The following is a 17,313-nucleotide window of genomic DNA, read 5'->3' as shown; positions in this document are numbered from 1 at the left end:
GTAAACTGAACTGCCTTTTAAGAGGATGGAAATAAAAAAAGAAGAAGAAGAAGAAGAAGAAGAAAAGACCACCTAATCTGTCCAAGACCCTGAATAACTGGCAGAAAGAATTGTGTTTGCTGGACCTGTGCCCAACTCAGCAGTAAGCATTCTTAAGGGTTTTGTGACATCATCTGAGGCAGCTGAGGTTTTCTGAGTTTTTGATTGTTACACTGGGTGAGGAATCCAGTGTTCAGCTGAGGCTTCTTTGAGACAAAGAAAAAAATCTGGTTGGTGTCATATGCCAAGTTTTTGTTGTTGTTGTTGTTGTTTTAATGCCACAAAAGGGGGGGGACCAAGAATTCTGGGTCTTAGTCTCATGACTCTATCCTAGAGACAAATATTGATGAATACAGTTAATTGAATTTCTCAGTCCATACAAATTTGCCCACAGTGAAACAAAAACCACCAAGGTTGGCTTTCATTTCACTTCTTTAGGGTGAGTGGAAATCCACCCTGAATAAGCTCCTTCCCCTCCACAGAGATTCACTGAACATGTTTACTCTGGCCAGCATCGGGCATACCCTGGCCAGCAAGGCAGACACTTTCCCAATGTTTATGGGAAGGGAGACAGTCAATAAGTGAAAAGATAAATAAATATACAATTACAAATTGAAGGAAACAGAGTGAAAATGGGGAAACATTCTAGTGCTCTTCAGTCTTTTTCCTAACCGATCCCACAAGCAGCAACTATTTGAAGACCTCATTATTAGTGCCTGGGGTGGTTGAGGAAGTTGGAATATATGTGATTTTCTGTTGGGGAGTTGGGGATCTGGTCACGGAGATAAACAGTGCTACACAGAGAGAAAGGGGTGGGACAGTCAAAATTGCATGAATTAGAACCAAAATGAACTTAGAGTATGGATTTTTTTTTTTTTTTTTTTTTTCTGACTGTGCCTCACGGTATGCAGGATCTTACTTCTCTGACAAGGGATCTAACCCGTGCCCCCTGCAGTGGAAATGCGGAGTCCTAACCACTGGACCGCCAGGGAATTCCCCTAGAGTATGGATTTTGATTGGCATTTCTTGTCCAAAGAGTGGTGCAAACATACCAATGGACTTCTATGGAAGTGCAGAACCAGAAAAGGTCCCCCGAGGCAGAGAGGAGTGAAGCCAGGTGACAGCACAAAAGAAAAGATGCACTAGGGTCCAGAGATGAGGAAAGGAACCATTCCTGTTGCTCATTTCCTTCATGCTATTCAATTTTTTAAACCAAGTCTAGAGAATGGACCCAACTTGCCTGGATCTCAATCCACACTGATCTGCAAAAGTTCTTTCATTCAAACTGAAGAAGATAATTATGAGCGCATGAATTTCTCTCTCTCCCCAGCCCACCAAAATGAAAACAAAACAAAGCTAATAGAAGATGCTTAAACTTTAGACTACTCTTTAAGAAGTTCATCTTGGTGGAAAGAAAAGTGGCAGACAGTGCCTCAAGTCCAAGCCACACAGAGGCATAATGCAAAAGGGAAAGATGTGATACTTTGAAAATGAAATGCCAATAATGAGATCACTGCAGTGGGAACCCGTGTACCAGCGAGCTGAGAAGTAACACAACATCACGAGTGCTACGTCTGTCCAAGTCGTGGCAAAAATCTGCCAGGCCCAGATTGACATCATTCGTCATTTAGAAGTCCATAGATCACAGAAAAAATTCTCCTCCTCCTCACTGAAAAGAGTTGATCATCAGTTTAAACAGAAACTGATTAGAACACCAATTCTTCAAAGCATAAATATTTCATTCACCAACCAGTTGCAATTTATCCCAGGGCAATTAAGAAGAAAGTATGCAAAGCTACAACACAAAAGGTGTGACTACAGTCAACTTGAACAGGGAATTATGTTTGACATGGGTATTGGATATGGGGTGAAAACACAGACTACACTGTCCCAGACATAGTCAGGGACTTTGGGGGGAAACATGCATAACTATACAACCCAGTTAGCCCTCTTCAGTACCCTTTACCCCTTGAGTCTACTTGAGCCAATATGATTCTCATTCAGCAAACATTTGTCACATACTTTCTAGATGCTGGGTGCTGCGTTGGGTATTGGAAATTCTACCCTGGACAGGACAATCACATGCCCTTCCTTCTTTTTTTTTTTTTTTTTTTTTAATTTTTATTGGAGTCTAGTTGATTTACAATGTTGTGTTAGTTTCTGCTGTACAGCAAAGTGAATCTGTTATACATATACACATATCCACTCTCTTTTTTAGATTCTTTTCCCATGTAGGCCATGACAGAGTATTGAGTTCCCTGTGCTATACAATAGGTCCTTAATAGTTATCTTTTTATATATAGTACTGTGTATATGACAATCTCAATCTCCCAGTTTATCCCCAACCCCCCTTACCCCCTGATAACCATGAGGTTGTTTTCTATATCTGTAACTCTATTTGTTTTGTATATAAATTCATTTGTACCCCTTTTTTAGATTCCACATATAAGTGATATAATAGGATATTGGTTTTTCTCTGTCTGACTTACTTCACTTAGTAGGACAATCTCTAGGTCCATCCATGTTGCTGCAAATGGCATTATTTTATGGCTGAGTAATATTCCATTGTACATACGTACCACATCTTCTTTATCCATGCCTTTCGAAAAGACACATGCACCCCAATGTTCACTGCAGCACTATTTACAATAACCAAAACATGGAAGCAACCTAAAAGCCCTTCCTTTTTAACCATCTCCAGCTTATCTTCAGTTCTATCTGTCCCCTTACCCGGCTTCACCTTTTCCCATAGTGTTTATCGCTACCTAACATTGTATCATACCTATATTGGTTTCTTATTCATTGCCTCACTTATTAAAATACAAGTGCCATGGGCAGGCACTTTGACTGCCTTACTGCATGGTATCCCCAACATCTACACCACATTAAGGGCTCCAAGAATATGTGTTGGATAAATAAGGCTTATGTTCAAATAACTCCATTTCAATTATGATAAGCAGAATGACAGAAAACTATAGATGTTGTGAGCATGTATCATTAGGAAATGAGGGAGGCGTTTCCTGAGCAAAGGACTTTTAATAACTAAAATCAGTAAATTAATAAAATAAAGAGAGGAGTTTGTCTGGAGAAGGGGTTAGGGAAGGCCTTTCAAAGAGAGGCAGCAACACGTATAAAGGAGCTCCTGGTGCTGAAATGACAGGAAAAAGACCAGTGACATGGAGCCGAGGGGAGAGTTTCAAGAGATCAGGTGGGAGCTGTGGACAGCAGCCAGATGATGCCAAGTCTTGCAGGACACACTCAGGATGTTGGACTTTACTGAGCAATACAGAGAGTTTTAGGCAGCGACATGATCACAGTTCCCAATTCAGGAGTCTCTCTAATAAGCACCAAAGCGAGCATCGTAGCCTGAGCATTCTGAAATCACCTGGGTGTACGAAACGGCTGAGCTACTTCAGCATGCAGAGAAGAGGGAGGTATGAAGATCTGGCCATACTTATCAAGGATATGGTAGAGGCTCCACATTATAACAGGCAGTACGGGGCGGGTGGTAGTGGCAAAAAGATGGATGCCTCGGTCCCTGAAGAGAATATAACCAAGCTACAGAAAGGCAAAGTGCATTCATGGAAAACTTAAAGGGAACTGAGAGCCCCCAAATGAACATGTATGCCTGGGTCCTTCCGGCTTTGAGGCCAGCGCTGCCCCGTGAGGCCCCTCCTGGTCCTGCCAGGCCTCCCCTGGGTTCTGTACTCCAGCAGTAAGAGGCCGCCTCAGGCTCCCCCAGCACAGATGCAATGTGTCTCCTCCATGCCTCGCACAAGTTACCCGTCAGTCTACCCCTCACTCCACCCTCATGGTGCCTCCTGACAGACTGCTGGGCTCCTGCCCAGGACCCAGCACTAAGATGTGACACGTGGTAGGTACCCAAGAAATATTTGTCAGATCAACTATAGAGAGCATGCTAAAATCTGGCACTCTTTTCCTACCTTTCGAGCCCATGCTTATTGCACGTCTACTTTGTGGCAGGCAGAGTGTTGAGGCCTTGTCATGCATTCTCATTTAATCTTCACAATAATCTCAAGAGGCAGATATCGTTATTATCCCCAATTTGCTGACAAGGAAACTAAGGCCCAGAGAGGTACAGGAACTTGCTTAAGATTTCTCTCACCATGTACCAGGGACGCGAAAACTCACTTCCGTTCCTCTCCTAAGGCCCTGGTCTGATTCATGACTTGCTTGTGCTCACCTCCTCCCTGAAGGCTTCCTTGATAGTCCAAACTGCCATAAAGAGAAGCTTCAGGGCTCCTGAAGTATTTTCATAACTATCCCGCCTAATGTCTTCCCAACCACCGCGAATGCCTCTGACGGGTCTTTATCTTGTGCTCAACCAATGTTGAAGACAGTGTTTGGCACGTGATAGGAGTGTGACTGAATATTTGTTGAAGAATAAATGGGTGGCAAAATAAGCCCTTTTAAGAAACTCATTAAGAAAACACATTATACACAAATTCCAACAGATAAATTGAAGAACGACCATCACGTTAACAAGAATTCTACATTTCCTATTCTTTCCTCCCTCCCCACCTACCACCATGTTCCTTTACATACTGGTTTCTCTGGTAAATTGAAAATCTGGTTCATTTTCAAATGAGAAGCATTGTTCTGTTACATAAAAGGAGAAAAGGGAATCATGAAGACATTACATGGCTACACATGAGTCATGGGTCCACGCACAAGCTGAGAGGACGTCCAGCCGAGGAGCAGGCAGAAAAGGGAATTATTCACTGCCACCAGATTCTCCTTCACAGGCATCAAAAAAGCTATACCTCATTTAAAAGGGCAGAAAGATGAGTGATAACACTTTTTCAACTTGGAATATATCCCACAGAAATATTTAACCCAGACCTACAGAAGCTGAAATATTCCAAACCAACCACAATTCAGAAGTTGGGATCTCCCTGATGCGATCACTGTACGACAAACTGCATGTTTATTGTCTCATAAGAGACATGTCACCTAACGATTCATAAGAGGGAGTCTGAGGGAAATAACTCACCCATTGTGAAGTCAATGTTCAAATCAATATGCCTTGGGGAGAAAAATATTGCTCATTGATGGAGATTGATTTTTCTTTTCCTTAAGAAATTCTCGAGGGGTAAACAACATTTTTTTTCATAGTGAATGTAAATAAACATGCCATTGTCAAGGTCTACATTTTCCTATCATCATCAGTATGATACTCAAAAATTATTAGTGTAATTATGAGTGCCTTTTGACCTATTGAAAAATAGATGTCGGTTCCATTTTTTTTAAATCTCATTTTAATATCCAAGCAACAGGACCACGACACAGACAACTTGATGTATGTCTTCTGCTTTACTTCACAGCACTCTTATCAGTGAGATGATTTTGATGTTTTAAAATAATCAAAAATTAGCATAAAAACTAAGAAAGCTGGATCCTAGATTTGTTTACCTACAAATTGAATAATGATTACTTTTTAAAAAACTCCTCACTGTCTCTCTCTTACATTTCCTACTCCCAGTCCCCCAAATGATTACAGCAACATTGCATCTAGCCATTTACCAGCTGTCTTCTGAAAGAGAAGAAGTTTTAATGGGCAAAGGAAAAGAAGGCTGAATTTAATTGGTTTATATTTAACATGTTGCTTCAGGCTGGTGAATCTTTCCGATTTCTTTACAAGGCTACAGTAGATTAGATTGCCTAATTCATAGATTGTCTTCTTAGGTGAAATGTGTGCCAGAAAGAAAGCTTGCCTTCTACCCTTTTGAAACTCAAAGGTTGCATAAGAAAGGACAGATGGATGATTTGGGGGAAAAAAGAAATGCCACTCAATTAATATTTGTGGAAAAGGGTGTCACAGATCACTGGTGGAATTTCTACCCATTGGCAACTCCCCCGAGCAGCTCAAGATGAACTGAGCACCCAGGCTACCAAGCTCTATGAGGAGAGGGGAATAATTGTGCAGACAATTTCAGAGGCCGAGCCGGGGAGGCAATAGAAGTGTAGTTCGATGAACCATCTTCTGTATGCAGGAATAACCACTGACACCATTTTTGTTGTTTTTCTCCTGTGATGGAGATGGATTCATATCAAGCCACACTCTCATACCCTATTCCTCCCATGTCTAAAAGAACACATTTTTCAAGTGGCTTGAACAGATTAAATTAGGAACCAAGTTCATTGATTGACACACAATCATGACTTACAACTTGACTTTAGGAAAAATTCACGCTGCACTTAATACACTGATTTTTCTCGTCTAATAGATTGACTACACGCTTATGGTAGCACACTGAATGCTGTACAGAAGAACAACAAGGTAAAGCAAAACAAAAACAAAAAATAAAAAAATTTCCACTAAAAGAAAATGTAAGACCTAAACTCCCCCTTCCTAAAAATTTGCTTCTGTAAGAAATAAAAAGACCTTGATGCACCAGAAGTACCAAAATCAAATCTGTGTTAGTCTTTTAAAGTCCTACTTCTTTAAAATTCAAGAATTATCTGCATGCTTTGGTAAGGATGTGTGGTTTGTGGTTGCTTATTACTTACAGCATATTTCTGCTTTGATCACAAATTGAGGAGGAGCTAACATTGAGAAACAAGGAACAGAAATATCTATAGACACTGAGAATAAACTACAGACTTAGATGAGCAAGGCTGGGGAGAGAAAATATGATCCTCTAGGAAGAATAATGTAGTAACAATCAGAACACATCTGATTTGATTCAAATTGACCTGGAACTGAATGGACCCCCAAGCTGTTCTGTACACAACACAACACACACACCACACACACACACACACACACACACACACACACACACACACACATTGAGATTTCTAAAAGTGAAATTTCAAAAACTTATCCAAAGGAGTTAAACTGAGAAAAGATTTCACTGGCAGATACAGGAATAACTTTACCCCTTCTATGGTGACCTGTGAGTGGAATGAACGGTGGGCTAAACAGATCTTTCTATCAAAAGGTCCCACCTAACCCTCCTACTCCAGCAGGGTTCTGAAGGTGTCAGCAGGATTTGGTCGACTGGACCATTAATGGAGCTTCGGTTAATTATTGACTGATTAGGGATTTGCCTTATCTTTCCATCAGGAGCTGGTTCAAGACTTAACGGTAAGCAATTTAGAGCCAGGGTAAACCTCCCCACATGCCTTTTTCTTCTTTTCCTTTGGGTCACTTTAGCTTGTCCTTCCCCTTAATTCCCGTTCGGGGCAGAATGGCCCGTCCTTCCCATGCTTGGGAGTCCTCAAAAGGACAGCCCATGAGAGGGGCCAGGTTCACGGTGAGGCACGTCCAGAGACAGAGGCCCAGAACAGTGCTGCCTTTTGCAAAACTTTGCTTATTGGCCTGGGTTCTCCCATTAAGTCCCTGGGAGAAAACCGATGTCTTTGTGTTTCTAAAAATGCTGGTGATGCCTGTGGGCAAGAATCAGCCCCCCGCCCCCCAAAAGCAGGCAGACTCTGCTGAAGGCCTCTTGGCAAAGCTGGGGAATCAGCACAGGCAGCTTGGGTCCAGCTGCCCCAGATAAGAGGTGGCCCGTGTTAATGTACAGGCTTCCTCTGCACCTCAGCAGGGCCTTCCTTTTCTAAACAGTCTCCCTTTAATGTTGGCGAATGTTGTTTTTCCATTGACTCAACATCTCGCCTCTGGTGGTGAGCCAGTGGGGAAAGTTGGAGCGGGGGAGGGAGGAGGAAAGTGGGGGGAGAGTGATGCCAAGGCAGAGGAGAGAGAGACAGTGAGCCACGCTTCCAAACAAGCTGGACACCTGCTTTGGAAAGACAGGGACCAAGCCTAAAATTCTTTCTTCCCCACGATTTAGATCAGCTCTTTGTTCCCTGCATGTCTGTGATTTGCCCTGGCCCCTTCCCCACAATGTTGCCTCCTTCCCTTCGCCAAGAACTAATCCAGCATGGTAACTACCATGAGGGATTTCTAGCTTTTCTCTGCCAATGTAACTGTCTTATCTGAAGGAAAGAAAGAATAAGAGAGTTATTGGAATGTATTAAAGAGAAAAAAAGAAATTCTAGGGAAAAAAATTGGAACCATTGATGGGAGGAAAGCAAGAGAGAAGAAGGAAATTAGACAGGAAAACAGGGAAGAGGAGAAAGGGGTAAGTGAAGGGGAAAAAAGGATGGAAATGAAAGGCAAAAAGGAGAGAATAAAAAGATAAAGCAAAAAAGAAAGAAAGAGAAGAAAAGAAGGAGTGCAGAAAAATGAAATCTGAAATGAGAGGTTTTCCCCCAGAAGCTTGGTTTTTTAAGCCACAAGACAGACCCCAGGTTGAGGATGGAGAGCAGTCAGTCCCCTTTGGGGCTTCTCTGGGCAAGACAAGGTCAAGGGGCATCTTCAAAACTAAATCTTGATTAGAGCCAGCTAAATGTTTTGACTTGAAGGAGACATGCAGGATTAAAAAGCAAAATAAAGCAGCATGGGTAAGAAAGAAACAGGAAAAGAAAGAAAATTGAAAAAAGAAACAAAACTCACGGGAGACACAAAGGGAATGATAGAAAACACTTCTGAATCAGCTAGTCATCTACTAACAAGCTGCAAAGATTTCCAATGACAAGTTGTCACATTAGTTTAGTGAAACTGAAGCAGTACTTATCCCCTTTCCTGTGCTTAATCTCTCCCTGCGCACCACAGAAACATGCTACCACGTTTAATAGGATTAGTTTCATTCACTTTCTCCCTCCACCCCTTTTATTTTTTACAATTCTATTTTCAGCAATACAGGGATCCTTGAATTCGACTTCCTGCGGTGCACAGCAAAACCTGGCATGCATGGGTTTTACCCTTTGAAGACTTTATTTGAATTTGAAAAATGTAATTTGACTATTTTGTACCCCCTCCCCCCAGTGAATTACTTTGTCCTCCTGGAAATCTCCATAACTTGGAGGGTGGGGGAGGGAGTGTTGATGGTAAAAGGGTCAAGAGAACCTGGGCTATGAAGAAGCTGACAAAGCCCCATCCCTGCAGAAGCCGTGTGCCCTAGGAGGAACTGTTCCGGCTCTGAAGGCAGGCAAACCTTCAGAGTTTGTGGCTTTGTGGCCTTAAGCAGGTGGTGAAACCTTCCCTGTCTCCGTTTACTCATCCATACAATACAGCAGGGATAATTCTCATCAGGGCTGTTAGGAGAACTACACCTAATGTACTTATTTCTTCACTGCTAAGGTTCACTTTTTCTCATATTTTATTATGTTCCTGCAATCAATATGTCCTACAATCGATTGTGCGTTTAAGGTCATTATGTTTTCCTTTTCTCCCAAAGGGCACATTTAAATGGATGGTGTGTCTTAGAGTCTATGGCATTTTAGAAGAAAATGGAAGTGCTGGACATAAAGCATCTGGCGCAGGTCTGAGGTAGGAAGTGCTCAGAAGATGCTAGAATTATCTATCACCGCTCATCACTATGCCTATGCCCCTCCCTCCCATATTCTCGCAGAAAGACCACTTTGAAACATGGAGAGAAGGAGGTGTTGACACTTTTGTCCCTCACCCAGATTCCTTTAGACTCCTGCTCCGAATCGAGGTTTCAGAAACCTGGCTAAATCTAACACATCATAACTGTCCCTCGTGTTGGATAAGAACCAAAATCGTCCGGTCCACTCGCTCTCTCAACAGGGTCACCAACTGCCACACTCAGCAGTGTCTTGCAAACAGTAATTATCTGCTGAATGATTCTATCTTCTCTGAGCCCACTTTGGTTTCCGCAGCCCCTCCTGCCCTCTCCCCCCAGGCACCAGCCCCGACGATTAGCATTGAGACCCCCAAAGACTAGGTGAACTCCGCCTGCCCCGGGAGGGAAAAGGATGGGGCCTCGGGGACCTGGGGGAGTGAGGGAGCCACCCTGGGGCCTAGGATGGGGATGGAGGGGAGGTGGAGCTGGGAGGAAGGAGGAAGCTGGCTGCCCGGAGCCCCTGCGGGGCGCTGGGGGGACCCCCCATTCGGAGCCGGGGCGCGGGGAGCCGCGGGTGGGGGGCGCACGGCGAGACCCCTCCGGATCGGGAACGCGCACCAACAGCGCCGCGCACAGGGGAGCCCGGGCTGCCCGCCCCCGAGAGGCGGCTGCCGGGAGTGGGGCTGCCCGAGGCCTTCCGCCAGCCGGGATCAGCGGGTGACCCAGAGCATTCCAGAGCCTCGCCAGACTGGCAGGAGGCGCCCTTCCCGCGAGCCGGAGCAAGGGTCCGATTTAGCCTCCAGCCTCGCCTTCGCCCCCGCCTCCCACTCCGTCCCTCAAACCACACTTCTGGCACTCCAGCCCCCAGCTTCCTCGCCCACCCTCGACCTCCTGCACCCCCATCCCCTCCAGTTATGCGCTTTGGCCCTCGCACTCCCAGCCCCACCTCTCCCCTGAACTCCACTCCCTCAGCCCCACTGCCAGCTACCCACCCCGCCCCTTACCCTGTGCAGGACACCTAGTCTACCCACCTCCACCCACTTCACCTATAATCTCCCCTCACCCCTACCCGGCACCCTCCCACACGCTCCCTTCCCACCCCCCTTCTCCCACCCGCCCCACCCCAGCCTGCTCCTCCAGATCTTCCTCTCAGCCTCTGCCTGTGCCCTCCTCCCCTACAAGAATACAAGAATAGGCAAAAGTACTCCTTCCACCACGACCACCACCAGGAAGGTGCTTGGGAGTAAGGAACCAGAAGCTGATACCTGTCTCCCTACGGCCTGGCTCCAGACGTGTGTTTCTCTATGGTTGTTGAGAGCCTTTGTTTTGTCCCCTAGAGTCACAGACATATCCCTCTCTCACCCCCAGTAGTCACAGAGCAGGAATCTTCTACACTGGCCCAAAGACATTCACAAACGCTGGAAGGACAGGCATCTAGGGATCAAGCTTGGGCTTTCCCTCATGCAGAGAGTAAAGGGTGCCCACTCCCAGCCCCTGAGCTCATTCAGCCTAGGGGTTGGGCCCTCAGATGCACCAAGCTGGAAATCTCTTCCTTAACCCAGCAATAGGCAGTGATTGCTAATCTCAAGCTTTCTGAGGATACCAGCAAAACACCTTCCTTGGGATGTTTAATTAGGCATTCACAGCCATCTCCAGTTCTAAAACTGTCAGCCTTCTTGATCTGTTCTCTGCTGGCTATGCCCATTCCATTCCTCTGGTTTTCTTCCCCTCACCCTGCTGCAGAGTCACAGCCAACGATGGCCCCTTCCCGCCTATCTTTCTTTCCCTTCTCACAGCTGTCTTTGGCTGGGCTCTCCCTTAATTACCTTGGGGTGTGTTCCTATTCATTGGATCGAACATAATTTTAAGAAGGGTTGTATTTTACATGACATAGATTTGGGGGAGTTGTTCATTCACACATGTAAAAACATATGGTAGATGATATACATTTGTTTTCGTTTTACCTAGGAATGTTGCCCGTTTTTGCCTTCTTGTTCCCTCCTTGAATAGAACTTTTTGTCCTGTGGTTTTGCTGGTGGGACAGGCAGCTTCTGTAGGAAAGGTTTGCCATCTATAAAGCAGGGAAGGTGAAAGAAAGAAAGAAAAGAAAGAAAGAAAGGGAGGGAGGAAGAAAGGAAGAAAGAAAGAGAGAAAGAAAGAGAGAGAAAGAAAGAAAGGGAGAAAGAAAGGAAGAAGGAAAGGAAGGAAGAGAGAAAGAAAGAAAGAAGGAAATGAAGAAAGGAAGGAGGAAAGGAAGGAAGGAAAAGAGAGGGAGGGAGGAAGGAAGGAAGAAAGAAAGAGAGAGAAAAAAAAAGAAAGTTTGATTTCACATCGGTAAATGCCTCCTGTCTGCCAGTGGGACTGATGGACAGTTCTAAGTCCAAGAGCACAGGGCCTAGCTTCCAAACATATACCAATGCTATTTTTTATGGCTTAAAAGGTGAGAGGTGAGCATATAAAGTGTCCAAAGTAGCAAGCATGCATAAGCTAAAATGTGCATACACGTATACATCAAATGACAGTCCACTTAGCTTCGCCAAAATACTGGATGGAAGAGGGCACTGTGCAGGAGGAGTACAGGTCAGCGCAAGTGTGAAGAACACACATTTGTAGACCAGACAGGTTCCATTTTTATTGAGCACCAGTCATGTGCTGAACAATATTACTTATGTAAAACTCTACAATTAGGAGTTGGATACTATCCCCATTTAACAGATAAAAAGAACTGAGGCTCAGATAAAGTGACACACCCAGGGTCACAGAGGCAGCGACTGGCTGAGCAGTAACTGGAAACACAGCATGACCCCCAGATTCCCACGTCCTCCTGCTGATTGCCTAGCTGGTGTGGGACCAGAAATCCTTATTTTTGAAAATCTTCCTTGGTGATTCCTGTTGACTAGCCCCGTCTTGGGGACCGCTGCCCCACCTCAAACCAGCCCGCTATATCCCTGTCACCAGCCTTGCCTCTAAGCAGCCTTCTCCGCATTGGATAAAGCATTTAAAACATATTTAAATAGCAATTTTGAAAAACTATGCAGCATATGGATTTTCCTTTTGATCTCAAAATGATGACAAACAGACACTTAGATACTTCATAAAAGAAATATTACCAGAAAAATTATAGAAATCTGGCTTTCAACTTTGTCTTGCTCTAATTTAAACAAAATGCAACTTTCCAGAGTCACTCTCTCTCCCCCCAAATAAATCCAAACTGGGAGCTTCCTTCTCTTTTTCCCTGCGTGCGCCTGGCCTACACCTATTTATTTCTAACTCACTGGCGTCCTGAATAAAAGCCTTGTAAGATGGTCAGTAGGGATTACTTAAATCCTACCATCAAAGCCCCTGAAAAGAGCATCTCCTCCGAATTCACACCCTTGACTTAAAAGACCGAAGAAAGGGAAGCTGGGAGCAACGGCCAAATATCCTTAGACCGAAGAAATAAAGGGGGTGGGCAGAAGGGGAGGTCTCCAGCCCTCCAAAGGTCCCCGCCCCTCTCTGGGTCCCCGGCGGTGGCCCTAACCTTCCAGGTTAAGCGCGACCACCGGCTCGTCGCCGCCTCGGCCCCGCAGCAACAGGCTGGCGGCGGGGGCAGGGGCGGCCGCGGGGCCGCGCGGGCCCGGAGGCGTCAGACGTTCCTCGCTCCGCGGCGCGCGGGGAGCAGGTAGCTGCTCTCTGCTTCCGGCGTGTGCCCAGCTCGGGTCAGCGGGGCCGTGCGGAGGCCCCCGGGAAAGGCCCGGGCTGCGGGGTTGGCGCGGGGCGACCCACACTCCAAGGGGCACGCGGGAGGGGGGAGCGCGCCCTCCGCCCTCAGCGCGGCGCCGCGGCCGCCGCTTCTCGCGCGCGACGTCTCCGGGCCAGAGAGGCCGCGACACCTAGCGCGGGGCCGAGGCGAGGAAGGAAGGGCCGGGCGGGAGGAGTAGACCGGGAGGAAGCTGCAGGCGAGGAAGCCCCATTGCCGCCTTGGGGCCGGAGAGGAGACTCCCAGCGTTCCCTCCCGACCCGAAACTTTTCCAACACACGCAGGCGTGTGCCGCGCGAGTTTCGGCGGCCCCGAGTCGCCAGCGGGAAGGAGGCTCGTCAAACAAACCTGTCCCCGGGCACGCACGCGGAGGTACACAGGCACACGGGGAGGGCCTGGGCCTCCGGGGAAGCGCTGAGGGCGTGCAGGCAGCGGGCGCCATCCGGCCCGAAAGGGGCTCCCCGCTCGTGGGAACCAGTGCTTAAAATCCTGCCGAAGCTCGGAAGTGTAGCGGTGCCCAGAGGCTCTGCGTAACTTTGCCCACTGCGCCCCCGCGTGCAGAGGCGTCCCCTCACACTCACACTCACACCGTCACCCCACCCCATGCCCCCCGGCTGCAGCTTCAGACTGCCCTTGTATTTCAGGGACAGGGAAAGAGATGCTGATCCGCGCCAAAGAGGGAGGGGTGTAAATGGCGCGAATCCCACTCCCTAGCACCCCCAGATTCGGAGGGAGAGCTCCCCGTTCTCCCCGAAAGCGTCCCCTTCACTTCCCTGTGCCCTTGGCTTCTTCACTACTGTGGACTGAAGAGGATAAAGCACAAGCAGATCGATGTGTATTTTTTTCTGAAATCACGACGTCTCCAAATCCTAGCCCTCAAAGAGCGGGGTAGGGTTGGAGAAAGTCAAGTTTTTTCGGGGGGGTGGGGGGCAGGCAAAGTCACCCCTCGGAAGGCGCGCGTGCGGCCTGGCGGGCGCCTCGCCGGGCTCAGCGCGGCCAGGCGGAGTGGCTGGATTATGTAAGTAACAGCCCTCCATGTGCTCACCACCATCTGTTAATATCTTGATATTGGAAAGTTCGGTGCCTGAGGCAGAGCCAGGGTTGGCGACGCAGAGCTCCCAGCCTACTCCTTTCTACTCCGGGGCAGGGAACGTACCTCTCTTTGATTGTTTCCGCCTTCTTCCATAAAATCAAGTAGTAGTGTGCCCCTTCAGTCACTGACAACCAAACCCCTCTAACCGCGGGAGTGTGTTTGCGGGAGAAGAGTGATTTTCTTCGATGCCACTTTATTGTCAGGAGTCCTTTCAATGAATTTTTATTTTTATGACAATTCTAGGCTCCTTTAGGCGTTGTGATGGGCCCTGATTTGGGGGTGGGGGCTTTATTATTTTAAAAATTACTTTTTTCTGCCAACACCCCTGACCCCAAATTCTTGTAAGGGTTATATTTCAGCTTCTTTGGAGTGATTCGCTTCTGTTTACTTTGAAAGCTGTTGGTTAAACAAACATCACTCGGGAGGCTTCTAAGCAGTGGGGTTCCCAGGAGAGAAACTGTGCAGCTGCTACTTGCTACTGATCTCGTGGCATTTCACTTTCCCCCCCATTCAGAACAAATCCAGGTTGGGCTTGGCGTCACACTGGGCATAGGATTGAGAGAGAGAGAGAGAGAGAGAGAGAGGGAGAATATGGCAGGCAGTCAGTCTGCCTCTAGACAGCCTGAAGCAGGCCGGCCTGCACCCTAGAGTTGTTTTTTATTTCTTTCTCTTCCTCTCTTTAGGGTGGTGGTGGTGGTGAGTGGTGGATGGTGTTGTGTGTGTGTCCAGGCTGGATCTCCAGCATCCTTCTCCTGAAATAAACATCCACGTTTGTCTCTCAACTGGTCTGGTTGAAATTCCCAGAATTGGTTTGTTTAAGATCTGCTGACGGTTGTTTGTAAGGTTTTAAATTACTTTTGTGCAGTCTTCTCTCCTACCCCTACCTACTGGCTTTAAGAAAGAACCGGAGGGGTAAAAGACACCGAGAAAATGTCAAGGCGAAGTGTGTTTAACCCAGAACCATAAGTGATAAGTGCAAGATTTTGACTAAGAACGCACAGATCACCCTTCAGATAAATAAGTAAATGTAGCTTGCACGGATGGGGTTTGTTGGAAGACGGGTCGGAACTTGTGTTAACTTTTAAGTTATTGGGGTTGTGTTGGCATTGGGGCGGAGAAAGGGACTGACCCTAGGCTTGGCCACTGGTTTCAGAGATGAAGCTAAAATCTAGGCGACTTCTTGTCTCCGGGGCTGACTGATCGCTTCTCGCCTATCAGAAAACAAACCGGGAGTAGCCCGAGATAGGGGCCTCGGGCCTCACGCCTTGCTCCAGGGCGGTGCGAGACCCGGGAGAGCGCCGCAGCTCTGGCAAGAGAGGTTGCCAGGAGCCTGGCCTGCACGTCGCCTGGACATTAGGAGACAGGACCGGGCTCCGCGTACGCAGCTCGCGGAGCTGGGCTGTGGACCGAGCTCGCTCGTCCAGCGTCGCGCGCGCTATTTCAAAAAGCCGCTCTTGTGCCCAAATGCGGGCTGCGAACCTCCGCGGCAGAGCTGGCAAGCCGCGAGCCTCCGTCGCCGAGGCTGGGGGTGGGGGAGCTTTCCTGTTTGCCAAGCAGGTTACCCCGACTAAGACTGGGGCCTGCCTTCCCCCGGGAGTGATAAAGGACTTACTGGGGCTCGCAGGGAACTTTTCCCGCTGCCACTTCCCGGGCATAGTGTGTGCTAAACGTGCACCCGAGCGCTAGGTGCAATTGACATAAACTTGTGGGCTAAAGTTCAAGCCGTTTCCTTCCAGGGTCTGAACCTTTTCTCCCTCCCAGCTTCCTTTCTTCCCCCTTCTCCCCCTCCTCCTTCCCTGCCCTCCTCCCTTTTAAATGTCAAACTGAGCAGATGGTTTTAAGGTGTGGAGGGCATGTATCCTTTACTCCTGCCAGTATATTTGTGGGCTGGCGCTCACATGTACATACTGGGATACTTAAGGAAAATAATAGGACGAAAAAGAAGAAAGGAAGTAGCCTTGATTCATTCACAGAACCCACATTTCCCCGCTCAGTACACCCGCTTCCCTCGAAAGGACCCAACCAACAGAAGCATTATTCCGTCCTGTATGTAATGGGCACGTTGATAGATTATTTCTGTCCCCAGCCTAAATTGTCCCTTCTCAATTAGAACACTTGATACAGTAGCCGATCATTGGAAGTGTGAGTAGTGTGTTTGTGAGGGTCTGTGTTGTTTCCGTAATGGGGTGGGGAGGGAAGTGTCAGGAGGCGGCAAAAGGGGAGAAATGAAGGCTGGAGATGCTCAAGCAAGTCTTTTTTTCTTATTCCCAACACCTAACCGGGCCGGCCTGATTTTTTTTTTTTTCTTCTTCTTCTTCTTCTTTTCAATGTTTGAGTCCCGTGCCAAAAGTTTCCTACAGGGTATGGACTCGAACATAGTACCATCCCTATTCTTATTCAAAGATTTGACTTCACAGTTTGATGAATTTGAGGCTGAGATTGTAAGTGTCCTAGGAAAAGTGTGTGCGTGCGTGTGTTGCAGAAAATGGTGGTAATGATCGTCCAGTATACTTGTAACACACTTCACAAACACTCTGTTGTCACGACGCAACACGATTCAACCTTTGATCTGATTAAATTCGAGGGACACACGAAAAATACTTGTCCCCATCCTACCAAAAAAGGAGTGTCTTATCGACTAGCTATGAATGTTTCTGCTTCGCAGCCCTTGCAAGTCCTAGCTTTTATAGGATCTTTAAGTCATAAGCGCAGTTGCTTTATTAAAAGCCGTTTACTGTGCCCGGTGAAAGAGACATTCTAGCTGCGGCTGGGCGCTTGCGCTTTAGCATTAGCAACTTTGAAATCCCAAGAAGCCCTTTAAGAGCCACGTTATCTATAGAAGTCTTGCTGGTTAATTTTCGTCCAAGAAATGTCAAACCAAAGTGAATTGTCTATGGCTTGACTCAGAAGCCCGAAATTTAAGCGTTTGAAATTTCTTACCGAGTATACTTTAAAGTTTGTTACCCAGAGGTCAAAACTGTGTAAATCCTATTTGAAACCGCTCTCTTTAATCATTCTGGGGTGAGGGAGTTACTGAGCGGTAATCG

General features: G+C 47.0%; 1 long non-coding RNA gene across 3 annotated transcripts in view; it reads right to left on the bottom strand.

Annotated features, from left to right (window-relative positions):
• LOC136793841 (uncharacterized) overlaps nucleotides 1–17,313 on the bottom strand; it is a 109,655-nt gene that overhangs the window by 91,076 nt on the left and 1,266 nt on the right. For 2 of the 3 annotated variants that reach the window (XR_010839814.1, XR_010839815.1), the window contains exon 2: nucleotides 11,399–11,505. This is a non-coding gene — a long non-coding RNA (uncharacterized lncRNA). Of the gene's footprint in view, nucleotides 1–11,398; nucleotides 11,506–12,954; nucleotides 13,044–17,313 lie in introns of those variants that run through there. The other variant, XR_010839816.1, reaches the window with a different exon arrangement.

The sequence above is a fragment of the Kogia breviceps genome, chromosome 1 (genome assembly GCF_026419965.1).
Source record: "Kogia breviceps isolate mKogBre1 chromosome 1, mKogBre1 haplotype 1, whole genome shotgun sequence".
Taxonomy (NCBI): Eukaryota; Metazoa; Chordata; class Mammalia; order Artiodactyla; family Physeteridae; genus Kogia; species Kogia breviceps.
This window is presented reverse-complemented; position numbering and strand designations above follow the sequence as displayed.